The sequence below is a fragment of the Salvia splendens genome, chromosome 6, assembly GCF_004379255.2.
Source record: "Salvia splendens isolate huo1 chromosome 6, SspV2, whole genome shotgun sequence".
Lineage (NCBI taxonomy): Eukaryota > Viridiplantae > Streptophyta > Magnoliopsida > Lamiales > Lamiaceae > Salvia > Salvia splendens.
The window spans coordinates 17846668-17862134 of record NC_056037.1 but is presented as its reverse complement, the minus strand read 5'-3'; the positions used below and the strand labels follow the sequence as shown (position 1 = coordinate 17862134).

General features: G+C 38.8%; 1 long non-coding RNA gene across 1 annotated transcript; it reads left to right on the top strand.

Annotated features, from left to right (window-relative positions):
* Nucleotides 1-1685: 1685 nt before the first annotated feature.
* On the top strand, nucleotides 1686-3669 carry LOC121807579. Its single transcript, XR_006051842.1, has 3 exons — nucleotides 1686-1783; nucleotides 3028-3114; nucleotides 3621-3669. It is a non-coding gene; the product is annotated as an uncharacterized LOC121807579 (long non-coding RNA).
* The last annotated feature ends 11798 nt before the right edge of the window (nucleotides 3670-15467 follow it).

The window sequence follows — 15467 nt, the reverse complement described above, 5'->3', positions numbered from 1 at the left end:
AGAAATCAATCACTTGAGCTGGGACGGAGGGAGTACTGTGTTTGGTTCATGGGTTTCAATCCCATAACTCAATCCTAAATGATAATCATGAGTAATTAGTCATAGCCAACCCCCTATAACTAAAATAATCTCACAACTCAATTCTACAATCTAGAATTGAACACCACATTAGTGGATTGTGAGATCCACATTATTATTGGTGTTTTAATGGTATAAGTTGTAAATAAATTGATATATAAGGATAATACGTGGTTCAAAAATTTCCTAAAATAAAAAATCTAAAAAGTTTTTATTTTAAAAAAAAGGATTAAAATAAAAATAATTTCTATATCTAAATTATAGAAGTAGTACGGAGTACTATTTTATGCTGTTTAAAATGTCATCATTTTAGTGGACTCTGTCCACTAATTTGTTAGGCGAAGATTTTTATGACAAATTTTCTTCTCTTTTCAGAGCACATGTAGCCTAATAAAAATACTACTACTCCTAGTATTATTTATTTCTTAGAGTGAACTAAATCAAAGGTCCCTAATATTTTTATTGTGTCACTGCATGCCCCTAAAAAAAATATCACCAGACCGTTCTAACCTTAAACATAATCACATATAGTGTTTTTTCTGACTATATTGCCTTTAAACCCTAAAAGGGCATTCCAGTCATTTCAGTGAATATTCTGACAATGGCGGTCTGCATGTTGCGACTTCTACTGTTCCTGACACAAGTGATGGTTGGCGATTGGACATATTGTGCAATCATTTCGTATTCTTCACATATACAGTAATATAGTGCAAATCTTAATTGAACTTAAATATCATCTTATACACATAATTTAAATACATAAAAAATAATTTAAAAACTTATAAATTTAATATCAATAATATAGTACATAAAATCTGGAAAACATCTTTATAGACTACACTAAGGATAGAACACATGTATCATCATTATCGTAACAAATAATAATAAATTTTATTATATAAATGATATTTTGATAGATGTTTTTAGGCTCTCATCTTTTAGAACATTTTAGAAAAAGTCTCAAACTTTTAGTGTATTTCGTAAAATGTCCCCTACTTTTAGCATATTCCAGAAAATCTCCATAACATTTTAAAAAAATAAGTTGAGGACATAAAACACTATTAACCCTTCTCGATTTTTTTTGCTAAAATGATGTTATTTCATGTGTTGATGACTTGATGGGAATTTTTGCATAGCGGAATATTTTGTGAAATACGTTGAAAGTTATGAACATTAAGTTGAGGACATTATATATAGAATTTGCTGAAAGTACTAGTATTAATTTATAGTATATAATTATACACAACGTAATTATGATTTTCGGAATTTTTTTATTTAAAATACAATCTGAATCAAACTGAATGCCCAAAATTTGAAGAAAAAGATATCCTAAATCTAATCCAATCTTATGAAAAATCCAAATAAATATGGATGTATATAATGTGGGAAATTTCAAATATGACATGACATTACAGAGGATAGGTCTGCAAGGCAGTGGAGGTCTGCAGTGTAGGTATACAGGTTTTTGGTAAGTTGACTAAAATGCCCCTGAAGGCATTTAGGTATTTTGGTCCGAAAAATGACTACAAATATACGATATGTGATTGTGTTTAAGGTTAGAATTGTCTGACGATATTTTTTTTTGCTAGGGGCCTACAGTGAAACAAATGGAAATATGAGGGACTTTTGATGTAGTTCACTCTATTTCTTAAATTTGGTGGAATACAAGAACCGACTATCTAGATAAAATAATTATTTCAGAAAGGTATTTTAAGAAGTCAAATAGAAATACTTTTACAGTTACTATAATTTCCAAATTATTGAAAACAAATCAGCTACGCCACTATTAAAGAAAAGAAAAGAAAAACGTAATTAATTTTTATAAAAAATATACTCCCTCCGTCCCTGAAAATTTATCAATTATTTCATTTTTGTCCGTCCATAAAAATTTGTCACCTTTCACTTTTACTATTTTTTTAATAGATCTCACGTTCCACTAACTTATTCCCACTCACATTTTATTATAAAATTATATAAAAGTATGACCCACATACCACTAACATTTTCAATCCACTTTCTATTACATTTTTTAAAATCCATGCTGGCCAGATGATGATAAATTGTTAGGGACAAAGAGAGTACTAATTAACTATGTCATGTTATTTTCTCTTACTGCCTCGAATGAGAGAGTCCAGGCAACCAAACATTGCCTTAGTGTTTATTTACCTATTTTTTGTGAAAAATACAACATTTTTACATTAATATTTTTCAAAATGAGTTATATCTCTCTTGCTTCTTTAACATTTTAATATTTCATTTGTTTCTTTTTTATTCTCATTTTAGGAAATTTGTGGATTAAGCTTTAATTTGTAATGAGTTGTTAAAATGACAATCAACAATAGAGGATTAGAGGATGTAATCAAATGCAAACTCTAAATATTGTATAAACTTCAAATTATGATCTAGATCGTTAACATGTGACAAAATAACAGTAATAAAAAATATCAATACAATGTTAGGGGTTGACGTTGTGATGACATTTTTTGTTGTTGTTATTTTGTCATCTGTTGACATTTCCTAACGGTCAAAATCGTAGTTTGGAATTTATACAATATTTAGAGTTTGCATTTTTTTCACTACCCGAACAAATAGATATATAGATATGTTCTTTATAAAAAAAATACTACTCCCTCCGTCCCACTTTAGGAGTCCCGATTTACCATTTTTTGATGTCCCATTTTAGGAAGACCGGTTAAAATATTCTATAAATTGTAATAGGACTCATATTTCAGTAACATTTTCCTACTCACATTTATTATAAAACTATATATAAAAGTATGACTCACATTCCACTATCTTTTTTCACCAACTTTCCTTTACCTTTTTTAAAATTTGTGCCGAACTCAAATAGAATTCCTGAAGTGAGACGGAGGGAGTATTTTCTGTAGATTCGTATTTAATTGAGCAAATACAGTTCAATATTGAGTGTGTTTGGATGTGTGGATGCAGCACCAGGAATAAGTGCTTCTCCTTCAGAAGACAACATGCGACACTTCAATGTTATGATTCTTGGACCAACACAGTCTCCTTATGAAGGTAACTTTGGCGTTGAGTCTATGGTTATGTTGCTTCTTACTACATATCTATAGTAAATATTGGTTCATTAGTGGCACACCAGTTAGTTGAATGCAAATTTATTGGGAATCATGCTGTGTATATGTTGATGTGATACATGTTAGATCTCCATTTCACATGGCTCGTGGGTTGCTCATGCTCACATTCCTCGGTCTGTTACCCCTTTCCACTTTCTTGTTTTTTTGTTTGTTTGTGTCTGTGTCAGTGATGGATGAAGTGTTCTTTGACTGCATAGATTAACATAAAGTAGTAGTATGCTGTAATTCTGCTACATAATTGAAATCTGTACCGGAATCCTCCCAACACTGTGCTCATGTCTTCATTTTGATATAATTTGCTTTGCATGCTCATTAATTGTGTTGTTGATTTTGTAATGCTATTAAGTTTTATTCACTTTTCTCACCAAGAAATGATCGTACCTAATTTGTGTCATGTCTCATCCTTGGCTTGCTGTCATTACTTTGTAGGAGGAGTCTTTAAGCTCGAGTTATATTTACCAGAAGAGTACCCAATGGCTGCTCCAAAGGTATTCTAAAATGATAAATCATTACATATGTTCATTGGCTGAGTGCATACATGACCACACATTGAGTAGAAGTGTAGGAAAGGAGTTACTTTCTCCTTTGGGAAGCTTATTTTTTTCCATTGTCATGAGTTGGGCCTTTTATGTTTACCCATAGAATAATGTGCATTTTCTATTTTGTCATTAAATGTGTGGCAGTTTTCGCTGATTCAACTGAGAAGATATCCACTTGTTCTATACCTGATTCTTGATAATGAGAAGGTTACTAGCAGGATTACTTGATAATAGCGGTCAAATAAGCATTTATTTGTGTCACGACCGCCCATACTAGGGTTACTACAAACGCGGCGGTCGTGATACAACATGTAAAGGGTAGATTTCTATTGAAAACTTAATTAACTTGAAGGAAAAAATTTTCTTTTTGTTTAAAGAAACTTAAAATTATAACTTTGCTATTAAATAAAACAACATATGATAAATATTTTTAAAAGAAGCAGCGGAGAAAAATAGTTATTTAAGACCCAATCAACTTCTAAGAAAAACATGTAGTCTAACTCACGTGAAAGACATCATTTTCAGACAATAATGTAAATAGACGTTTAAAACCTAACATGACCAAAACATGCTCATCATAGTACGAAAAGATTTAAGTATTGAAACATGATTCAAAAACCTAGCAGCGGAAATAAGGTTCAAAGGGAGAGTCAAGGATCACGCCTATGTACGAAGACACGACGCATCCTAAGGCTAGCTCAACATCCTCCGCAACATCCTGCTCAACCTGCACATAAGAAAATAATATGCAGGGCTGAGTACTTGATGTACTCAATGGGCTCATGCCGAAAACATTTTAATAAGTTATGTCATCCATACCAGTGATCTCGAGTTTTATATAGTAAGAAATATCACGAGAACACAAAAAATCCAAGTCTGGCCAGACAATTTATCTCCTCATTTTCCACATCAATCAATCAATCACATCCTCGTACCATAGTGCGACGAAAGTGTGGCCACACTATTCGCCCACGAGACCGGCCGACTAGCAAGGACGGCTCACGATCCCCTCTGTGTACACAGCCTGATAGGGTTTGCGGCCCTACTCAGACCCGAATTCGTTTATCATAGCCCTATAGCCTAATGGAGCGAACTAACAAACTAGACATCAAGCACAATCTCAACATAGCCCTATAGCCTAACGGAGCAAGCTCAAACGAACTAGGCATCAGGCAAAAATCTCAACATCAAAACAATCACGGCATGACATAACACTTTAAACCACCCTTATAACACCACATCATATTTTCGGAAAAATAAAGAGGTTTGAAAAGAAAGCCCACCTCGATCGCTTAGCAAATTCACAACCCAACTTATAGCAACTCACGATCCTCGAGTTCACGAGTACACAACACCCTTGTCAATGACAACACAAGTCAGCCTTCCACATCAACATTTTACTATGCATGTCCTATCGTTTTCTCTCTCATCGTTTTTCTCACATTCCCCAACCCAACATACGTCAAAAGGGTGTAAAGACACACGTAACACATTCCAACTTATCACAAGTGATTTCAACATTTAAATACGTTCCTTGGACATACATGCATCATATAATACTTTGAAACTTGAAACTAGGTGTCATTTTAACAAGGCAGAAAACTGGCAGAACTGCGCGACCGTTTTGTAAAAATCACTATAAATTTACCGGACCTCATATGAAGCTAAATTTTGGTCACAATATAGAGGGCACATTCAAGTTCATCCATGAAGATTTTCACACCGAAATCACGTCATTTAGTCAGTCATATCACATATTAAACTCTCTGATCAGAACATACAATTTCTGACAGCACTGCGCAGTTCATTTGAAAAATTTACCATAAATTCATCCAATGCCCAAAAAGGCTGAAAATTTAACACAACTCAGAAGACACTTCAAATTTTCATCTAGTTCAAGAATCACATCAATCGGAGGTCATTTGGTCAGTCAAACAGAAAACGAAACATTCTTGGCGAGAACACGAGTTTCCGGCAGATTTGCGCAGTAAACTTCAAAAATTTATTAAAAATTCATTTTTCGATAAAATGGGCTGAAATTCATAATTTCAAGAATCCAAAATTCGAATAACATATAAGAAGAGTCACAAAAATTTGGGATGTTACAATTTGTCAATTGGTATGGCATGCCGGATGGTCTCAATTCTCAAAGCGCTACATTCTAGTTTGCAATGCTGCTTTTATCTATTTCCACCCTTACAATCATGCGAGATTAGAATTCTGGTTTTACTAACTAGCCCTTGCAAAAAAATGAATAAGGCCTCTTCATTTTTATTTCTTTTGTTAAATGAAAACCAGTCTTATTGTAGTAATTCCTGACCTGTTAAAAGTTAATCTGCCAATGGTTGATGGTGGTTTAGTATCCCTGACCAGATTGGGCAGTTGAATTGTATGCCATGTTTAGACGTCACCACGGTTCCGGAACCGGCGGTTCACGGTTCGGAACCGCCGGTTCCGGTTCAATAAATTGATGAACCTGAACCGGCCCGGCCAAGGTGTGGCGGTTCCGGTTCGTGAACCGTGGAACCGCCGGTTCAAGTGAACCGTGGAACCGCCGGTGATTGGCCGGTTCCGGGCCGGTTCCGGGCCGGTTCGGCCGGTTCGGCGGTTCGTTTTGATTTTTTTTTTTTTTTTATTTTGTAAATTGTAATTCAAGTTTAAAATGTAAAAAAACTTGCGTAAATAACATTAGAATGAAGCGATGTACAAATGTAATTTTATTGATACAAATTACAACTTCAAAATTACAAATTACAACTTTAAAATTACAAATTACAAGTTAAAATTTACAAATTACAACATAAAAATTAGAAATTACAACTTCAAAATTATAAATTACAAAAGACTTAAAGTCTTCATTACAATTTACAAAATTACATATTCGAAATAAAGGGGAGAAAAAAGAAATAAAGGAAAAGGACTTGAGCGGCTCGCCTTCCCACCTCCTCCGCAACTTGTGCTCTAGAAGGGGCACGACGACGACGAGAGTCACTTTGATCTTGGGCAATTCCCTTTCCCCGATCACCACCACGACGAGATGAAGACATGATATTATGGAAATTGGAAGTAGAGAATAGAGAGTAGTGTTTATGTGATATTAACGTAAACAAGAACAACGTGAGTAAATTATGAGCGCAAATAACGTAAACAACTTGAGAGAAAGAGGATGGAGAATAGAGAAATTGAGATTGAGAGAGAAATTCTTATCAACACAAGAATGGGGTAAGTAGAAAATGAAGATGAGGGGGTATTTATAGGGGAAAAATGTGATTAAAAAAAGAAAAAATTTCAAATTTTTGAAATCCGGCGGAACCACCGGTTTACCACCGGAACCGCCGGTTTACTCGTTGAACCGCCGGTTTTTGGTCAGAAACCGCCGGTTTCGTCAACGGTTTTCTGACAAAAACCGGCGGTTTCTGACCCGGTTTCTGAAAAGGCTACGTCTAGGCCGGTGGTAGCCTGAAAAGGTGTCGGAACCGGCGAACCGGCGGTTCGGAACCGCCGGTTCCGGTGAAAACCGGCGGTTCGGAACCGCCGGTTACGGTTCGCAAATTTCATGAACCTGAACCGGCCCGTCGGAACCGCCGCCGACGGTTCCGGTTCCGGTTCGGAACCGCCGGTGACGGTTCCGGGCCGGTTCAGCCGGGCCGGTTCGGTTTGGTGATGTCTAGCCATGTTGGAAAAAATGTGTGATAAAGGCAAGACTTTTGGCCATTCATGTGGCTAAGTCCTTTGGCCTTTCACCCCCAAATTCTTTATGTAGTGTGTTTATGTCTTGATCTTTCATTTCTACATCTCTAGCCTATATAAGGAATGGAGTGGTAGATGGAAAAGTACGAACACAAACAAAACATTCTATCTTCTCTCTATCTCTCAAGCATTCTAGTTAGCTTTTTAGGAGCATTGTCTAGCTCGATTCTCGGAACTCCATCAAGTTCGCTGGTGCCTAGTGGGTTTGAGGTGCTTCTACACGCTAGGAGGAAGTCGTTTTATCTTTGGGGGCAATACGTCATTCCGTGAGCACTAGCCGGGGCGTAATTTGTCTTGCGGAAAGAGGGCTTTCCTCGACTCGACTTATAAATTTGGTTTGCTTTATTTCCGTTGTAATTTTCATTCCTCTTTTTGTTGCAAGTTTCCTTTCGATTGTAATAGTTAGAGTACCGCCTGTACACGGCTTGGGAATTTCTTCCCTTATTTCTAACAATCGCAAGACAAATTAGTGTACTCTTCTAAGACAGGATTATACCAATTGAAGTTGGAGGAAACATGAGCTCCAAAGCTGGAATGAAGAAACGAACAGTACCAATGTTCATGGGCTACGAAATGGTTAATTCCTTGAGATCTACTCTCTTGAGAATTGTGTTTATCGTTTGTCATTTGACAAGCAAGACCAATTTAGACTTGGTAGTAGTAATTGGGATGCATGGGTTGTTGAATATACCAATGCACATATGGTTCAATATAATTGCGTACTTATTGGTGGAGACAATATTGTGCAAATTATTTGAACGTGTTGTTATAAACTACAAAGATCACGAGGTGGTCGCAATGGTCTCCGACGTGAACCATGGTAACAATCCAAATGAATGGTTTGTTGATACGGGTGCCACATGTCATGTGTGCTCCGAGAGAAGCGTTTTTTCTACCTACAAATCTGTTGGAGGTAGAAAATTACATATGGGAAACCAAGCCTCTTCTAAGGTGGTTGGTGTGGGTAATGTGTTCCTAAAATTAGGATCTGGAAAAATTCTTATCCTTAAGGATGTACTGCATGTCCCAGACATCCGAAATAATTTGGTGTCAGGGTCACTTCTAGTAAATCATGGATTTTCACTAGAATTTGAGTGTGAAAAGGTTGTATTGACCAAGTATGGAAAGTTCATAGGTGAAGGCCACCTAGTGAATGGACTTTTTGAGCTGAATGTTACGGTCATTCTCCGTGGAAAAGGAATAAGCAATAAGGAAGATGACACGTTCTCTTATTTGCTTGAGAGCTCTGATTTATGACATAATAGATTGGGACATGTAAATCTAAATGCTATAAAAAAGACTAGTAAATCTTAATTTACTAAAAGTAGATAAGTTTAACTCACAAGAAAGATGTGAAGTGTGTGTTGAAGCCAAAATGGCTAAACTGTCGTTCCATTCGGTAGAGCGAAGCACAAAACCTCTTGAATTGATCCATACAGACGTATGTGATTTAAAATTTGTGCAAACAAGAGGTGGTAAAAAGTACTTCATCACATTTATAGATGATTGCACAAGGTATTGTTACCTTTACTTATTAAGAAGTAAAGATGAGGCAATTGAAGCGTTTAAAGACTTCAAAAATGAAGCTGAAAATCAACTTAATTGTCGAATTAAGTGTGTTCGAAGTGATAGAGGTGGTGAGTATGTAGCTCCGTTTGCAGAATTATGTCATGCAAGTGGTATAATTCACCAAACCACAGCTCCATATTCTCCTCAATCAAATGGTGTTGTTGAACGCAAAAATCGAACAGTAAAAGAAATGATGAATGCCTTGTTGATTAATTCAGGATTACCCTAGAACATGTGGGGGGAGGCTGTGTTAACAGCGAATCATATCCTGAACAAAATTCCACTAAAAAATAGGGATGTGACTCCTTATGAGTTGTGGAAAGGGAAGAAACCTTCATATTCATACCTCAAAGTGTGGGGGTGTTTAGCGAAGGTAGAAGTGCCACCTCCGAAACAAGTTGCAATAGGCCCTAAAACAGTCGATTGCATCTTTATTGGCAATGCACTTAATAGTAGTGCCTATCGTTTCATAGTCCATAGATCAGATGTGCCTGGCGTGGCTGAAGGAACAACGATTGAGTCAAGGAATGCTATATTCTTTGAGAATGTTTACCCTTGCAAGAGGCAAGAGGATCGTTCTAGTGAAAGAATGATGGATGAATCCACTAGTTCTAATCCTCCAAAAATGATGAGGTCAATTCCTGAGGATGTTGAACCAAGATGTGGTAAAAGAGTTAAAGTTGCTAAAACATTTGGTCCCGACTTCATAACTTTTATGTTGGATGACGAACCAAAGTCATTGGCGGAAGCTCTGTCTGGCCCAGACGCAGCGTGGTGGCAAGAAGCTATCAATAGTGAAATTGAATCCATCATGAGAAATAACACTTGGGTGTTAGTAGACTTGCCTGAAGGCTGTAAGGCTTTAGGGTGCAAGTGGATTCTGAAAAGGAAATATAAGCCCGATGGTACTATAGATAAGTACAAAGCTCGCCTAGTTGTCCAAGGCTTTAAGCAGAAAGAAGGGCATGACTTTTTTGATACCTATTCACCTGTTACGAGAATCACTTCCATTCGGGTGCTTCTTGCGATTGCTGCTTTGCACAATCTCGATATTCACCAAATGGATGTGAAAACTGCGTTTCTGAATGGTGATCTGGAAGAAGAAATATATATGGAACAACTCGAAGGGTTTATTGTGCCTGGGCAAGAGTGTAAAGTATGCAAACTGATAAAATCTTTATATAGGTTGAAGCAAGCGTCGTTACAATGGCACTTGAAGTTTGACAATGTGATGTTGTCAAACGGGTTCACTATCAATGAGTGTGATAAGTGTGTTTACATTAAGAACACAGTTAACGGTTTTGTTATTGTGTGTCTTTATGTAGATGATATGTTGATTATGGGCAGCAATTGTGCCATTATCAATGAAACCAAAAATATGTTGAAGAGAAATTTTGACATGAAAGATATGGGTTTAGCTGATGTGATTCTCAGAATCAAAATTAAAAGGAATCATGAGGGAATTGCTCTGACAGAATCTCATTATATTGAGAAAGTGCTAAAGAAATTTCAAAGCCCCAAGCTATTATTCCAAATGCAATATTATTTCTCGAGAATTGAGCAAAGAGTCTGCATGCATGCATACATGTCTTGTGTTGGTTTGAGCTGGCAGCGCTCTAACCAATGTGGGGGATTGTTGGAAAATCGTGTGATAAAGGCAAGACTTTTGGCCTTTCATGTGGCTAAGTCCTTTGGCCTTTCACCCCCAAATTCTTTATGTAGTGTGTTTATGTCTTGATCTTTCATGTCTACATCTCTAGCCTATATAAGGCATGGAGTGGTAGATGGAAAAGTACGAACACAAACAAAACATTCTATCTTCTCTCTAGCTCTCAAGCATTCTAGTTAGCTTTTTAGGAGCATTGTCTAGCTCGATTCTCGGAACTCCATCAAGTTCGCCGGTGCCTAGCGGGTTTGAGGTGCTTCTACACGCTAGGAGGAAGTCGTTTTATCTTTGGGGGCAATACGCCATTCCGTGAGCACTAGCCGGGGCGTAATTTGTCTTGCGGAAAGAGGGCTTTCCTCGACTCGACTTATAAATTTGGTTTGCTTTATTTCCGTTGTAATTTTCATTCCTCTTTTTGTTGCAAGTTTCCTTTCGATTGTAATAGTTAGAGTACCGCCTGTACACGGCTTGGGAATTTCTTCCCTTATTTCTAACATGCCCAAGTGGAAGGTCCACCCGTTTCAAGTATAGACTGTATCAAGTAACTTATTCTGAACAAAAACACCTTCAATGCCTGCCTGTCAGCAAGGTGTACGAGTTTTCTGTGTTCAGACTTTGTAGCTTCTTCAAGAGTTCTTTGTTAAACTCAAGTTGCGAGGTCTGCTGCTTTTAGATTTTTACAGACATGTTATGCTGATGGAATAAAGTAGGCTTGTTTGAAACAGGACTATGTTACATGCCTGACTGTTTTCACACTATATATCCCCCCAACAGGTTCCCTTCCTCCCTCACTAACATTGATAAGGTTTGTATCCCAAGTTTTCATTCTCTTGCTTCCAATGTTTTTCTTCCATTATTTGCATGCTTGGAAGGATATTCTCAAGGACAAATGGAGTCCTGCTCTTCAAATTAGAACTGTGCTTTTAGGGTAATGCAACTTATTATAGTGAGATAACAGATTGGGTGAAAATGTTAACTTGTTCGTTTTCTTGTTGCTTGTTTTTAGCATTCAAGCACTTCTGAGCGCTCCTAATCCCGATGACCCGCTCTCTGAAAACATTGCCAAGCATTGGAAATCAAACGAGGTTGAAACGGGTATGCCTCAAATACACGTATGAGTTACTGCTATTAAATTTGATTACTCGATCAAATTCGGCTATGAATTGCTGTGCACCTAAAGAGTGGACGCGCTTGTATGCAACTTGTAGGAAAGAAATTAGGGAGATTGATACACAATTGATATGCAATCATAGTTTACCATAGATAGAGTATGCAATGAATGTAAATTAGGGTTACCTTATATTGTGATATTGTAGCCTATATAAAGGTGTATAATCCTTGTACATTATCAAGTGAATAGAATTCTACATGGTACCAGAGCGAAAAAACCGATCCTAGGCTCAGAAACTTTTCATCATAGCCAAATTACCAATTCTCGACCCTTTTTCAACCAAGATCAAACCCTACAGCCAAAAATATGTCAGATACAGAGGACGAGAAAATCAACCCAGATGAAGTCAAAAGCTTGAAAAACAATAAGGGTATCACTGTAGCGTTCAAACTAAATGGGAGAAACTACCCGTTGTGGTCACGGCTGATGAAGGTGAAGATAGGCGGCAGGGGAGCGAGCCTATTTTTACATCCGGGAGTAAGGGGTTTGAGGAGTGGGAAGAAAACGATCTCATCGTATTCTCGTGGATCGTAGATAACATCGAAAACGACATCATCTCTGATTTTGCGCGCCACCAAACATCAAAGGCGTTGTGGGAGAGCCTCGCCGTGACATACGAAAACAAGGCAGATAAGTATCTTATTTACGATTTGGAAGAGAAAGTAATTACAATCAGACAAGGAGACTTGGATTTAGAGACCTATTACCGAAGGATCCAAGGATTATGGATCAACATCGACCGCTGCCAGAAGCAGCCCGTGACATGCTGTGACAAAGGGATCGAACAGTACAGAATACACTCAAACGAGAAGTGTATGATCAAGTTCTTGGCGGGATTGTATCAAGAATACGGCCCAATAAGGTGAGAAATCCTTAAAGAAGAACCATACCCATCAGTGGAGGCAGCCTACGGGTGGGTAAAGACGGAGGCGGCTCGACGCCGGATCATGCCACCAAAATCCGGCATACCCACCATAGATGCCGACGGTGAGAAAACCGTTTCATCATTTGGGGAAATTGGCCACGGATTAGCCGCACAGAGCAACCGACCACCGCACTGGAGCGGGCCATCACACCGCACGGAATGGAATGGGCCACCACAGCGCCCCGCAGCCACCACAACCACCGGCCGACAGGGGAATCTCCGCCCCGACACCTCCAAACTATGGTGTTCCCACTGTGGAAAATAAAAACACACATGGGAAACATGTTTCAAGCGACTGGGGGTATCCGGAGTGGTGGGAGGAGCGGCAAAAGGTGAGGGCGGCGGCGCCGGCACAGGCGAAATTCACCGCTGGAGTAAGCGGTGAGGGGCAGCACCGACAGATGGAGGTCGGAAATCAGAGGGAAACAACTGGTGGCGGCTCAGGAAACCGCCAAGAGGGTCAGACCGGCAGCGTACGAGGCGCCGGGAATCTCGCTGAATGGGCCGGGAGGGGCGCGGCAATGCCAAAAGGAGGTAAAGGGTTTCAAATATTCCCTTTTAACCTAATGAGAAATGGGGCCCTATCATATTAAACACCGCCCCCAGACTTACCGAAATATAAAATTAACCCCAAATACTCCCAGAAAATTCGAATGAACCCCAATACATGTGATTATGTGTCAAAAAACCCCTTTGCACCCTTACAGAATATTTCTGTTGCATTTCATGCTGATAATAGGGCTGATACATGTACTAAGGGATGGATTTTTTATTGTGGGGCAACCGACACGATGACTCCAGAAAAAAATGATTTTATTAATCTAAGTTGGGAAGTCGATAAGTCATATATTAGAACTGCCAATGGGGAACTAATTACAGTTGTAGGATCTGGAACTATTGAGATATCCCCTACTCTTCGTCTCACGAACTGCCTATATGTTCCTACCTTGTCTTAAAGGCTAATGTCTATTAGTCATGTCACCAAGGAATTAAACTGCACTCTCCTAACCTTGATTTCTGTATCTTGCAGGATATTCAGACGAGGAGGATTCTTGGGCGTGGCACTGAGAAGCAAGGACTCTATTACGTGGATGAGATAGCTCAACATGGTAGTGCGATGCTGGCTCACGGATCCACGAAACAAGAAACTTGGCTTTGGCACCGAAGACTAGGACACCCCTCCCCTGGTTACTTTAAACTTCTTTATCCGAACCTTTCTATTCCTGCTGATTTCTCTTGTGCAATTTGTGTTTTGGCCAAGAGCCATAGACATTCTTTTAAACCTACAAATACTCGAATGAATTCCATGTTTTCTTTAGTACATTCTGATGTATGGGGTCCTGCTCCCTTTTTGGGTGGAAATGGTTTTAGATATTTTGTGATATTTGTCGATGATTGCACTAGGATGGCGTGGGTATATTTCTTGAAACATAAATCTGAAGTATTTGATAGATTTGTCTCCTTTCTGAAACTTATCCAAACACAATACCAAACCACTATTAAAATCCTCAGATCTGATAATGGGAGGGAATTTGTGAACAATGCCATGACCCAATTCTGCAAAGAAAAGGGTGTCATCCACCAGACTTCTTGCCCCTATACACCCGAACAAAATGGGGTAGCCGAAAGAAAGAACAGAAAAATCCTAGAAATGACCCGAGCCTTAATGATTGAATCCAAAGTCCCAAACTTCTTTTGGCCCGAAGCAGTTGCTACTTCTATCTTCCTCATGAACCGACTCCCCACAAAAATCCTTCGCATGAAAACTCCTCTTGACACCTTATCCAAGATAGCCAAAATCCCCGAGTACCTAAACCTCCCACCAAAAATCTTTGGTTGTACCGTTTACGTCCATATCCCAAAACATGAAAGGACCAAAATTTCCCCATGTGCTACTAAATGTGTATTTTTTGGGTATGGGCCAAACCAAAAGGGTTACCGATGTTTCGATCCTCACACCAAAAAGGTCGTCACCACTATGAACTGTAACTTTCTGGAAACTGAGTTCTTTTACCAAACTCACCTTAGTAGTCAGGGGGAGAGTGATCCAGGTACTACCATCGACTATCTAAGTTGGGTTGTGTCATCGTCAAGCTCTTCGATTGAGGATCTAACAGAACTAGTTGTCACTACCGCCGAGCAAGTCTCGCCACAAGAGTCATCTCAACCACTAACTTAAGTCTCCCCTCCGACGATATCCGAGGTAATTCCCGACTCAGAACCCTTGTCTATACCTATTCCCAATGACAGAATTGAAACAGGAGCTCTAGAGGAGGAAAATGGCATCGACGGAGATACTGGACGATATGTACTTCCACCTCGGAGTACAAGGGGGATACCGCCAAAGAGATACTCCCCAGAGAAGATAGGAAAGAAAGGCCAGTATGGGGTGGCGAACTTCGTGCAAGGGAATCTGACAAAGATGGCTAGAGCTTTTGCGGCCGCATTATATGAAGATAAAGAAATTCCACGGTCAACCGAAGAGGCAATGAAACATAAACACTGGACAGAGGCCATGATTACTAAAATGAAGGCTTTGATGAAGAATAGCACGTGGGTGAAGGGCAAGCTGCCCGAAGGAGTAAAGACTGTTCGGTGCAGATGGGTATTCACGATCAAAAGAAGGCCAGACGGTACAATAGAAAGATACAAGGCT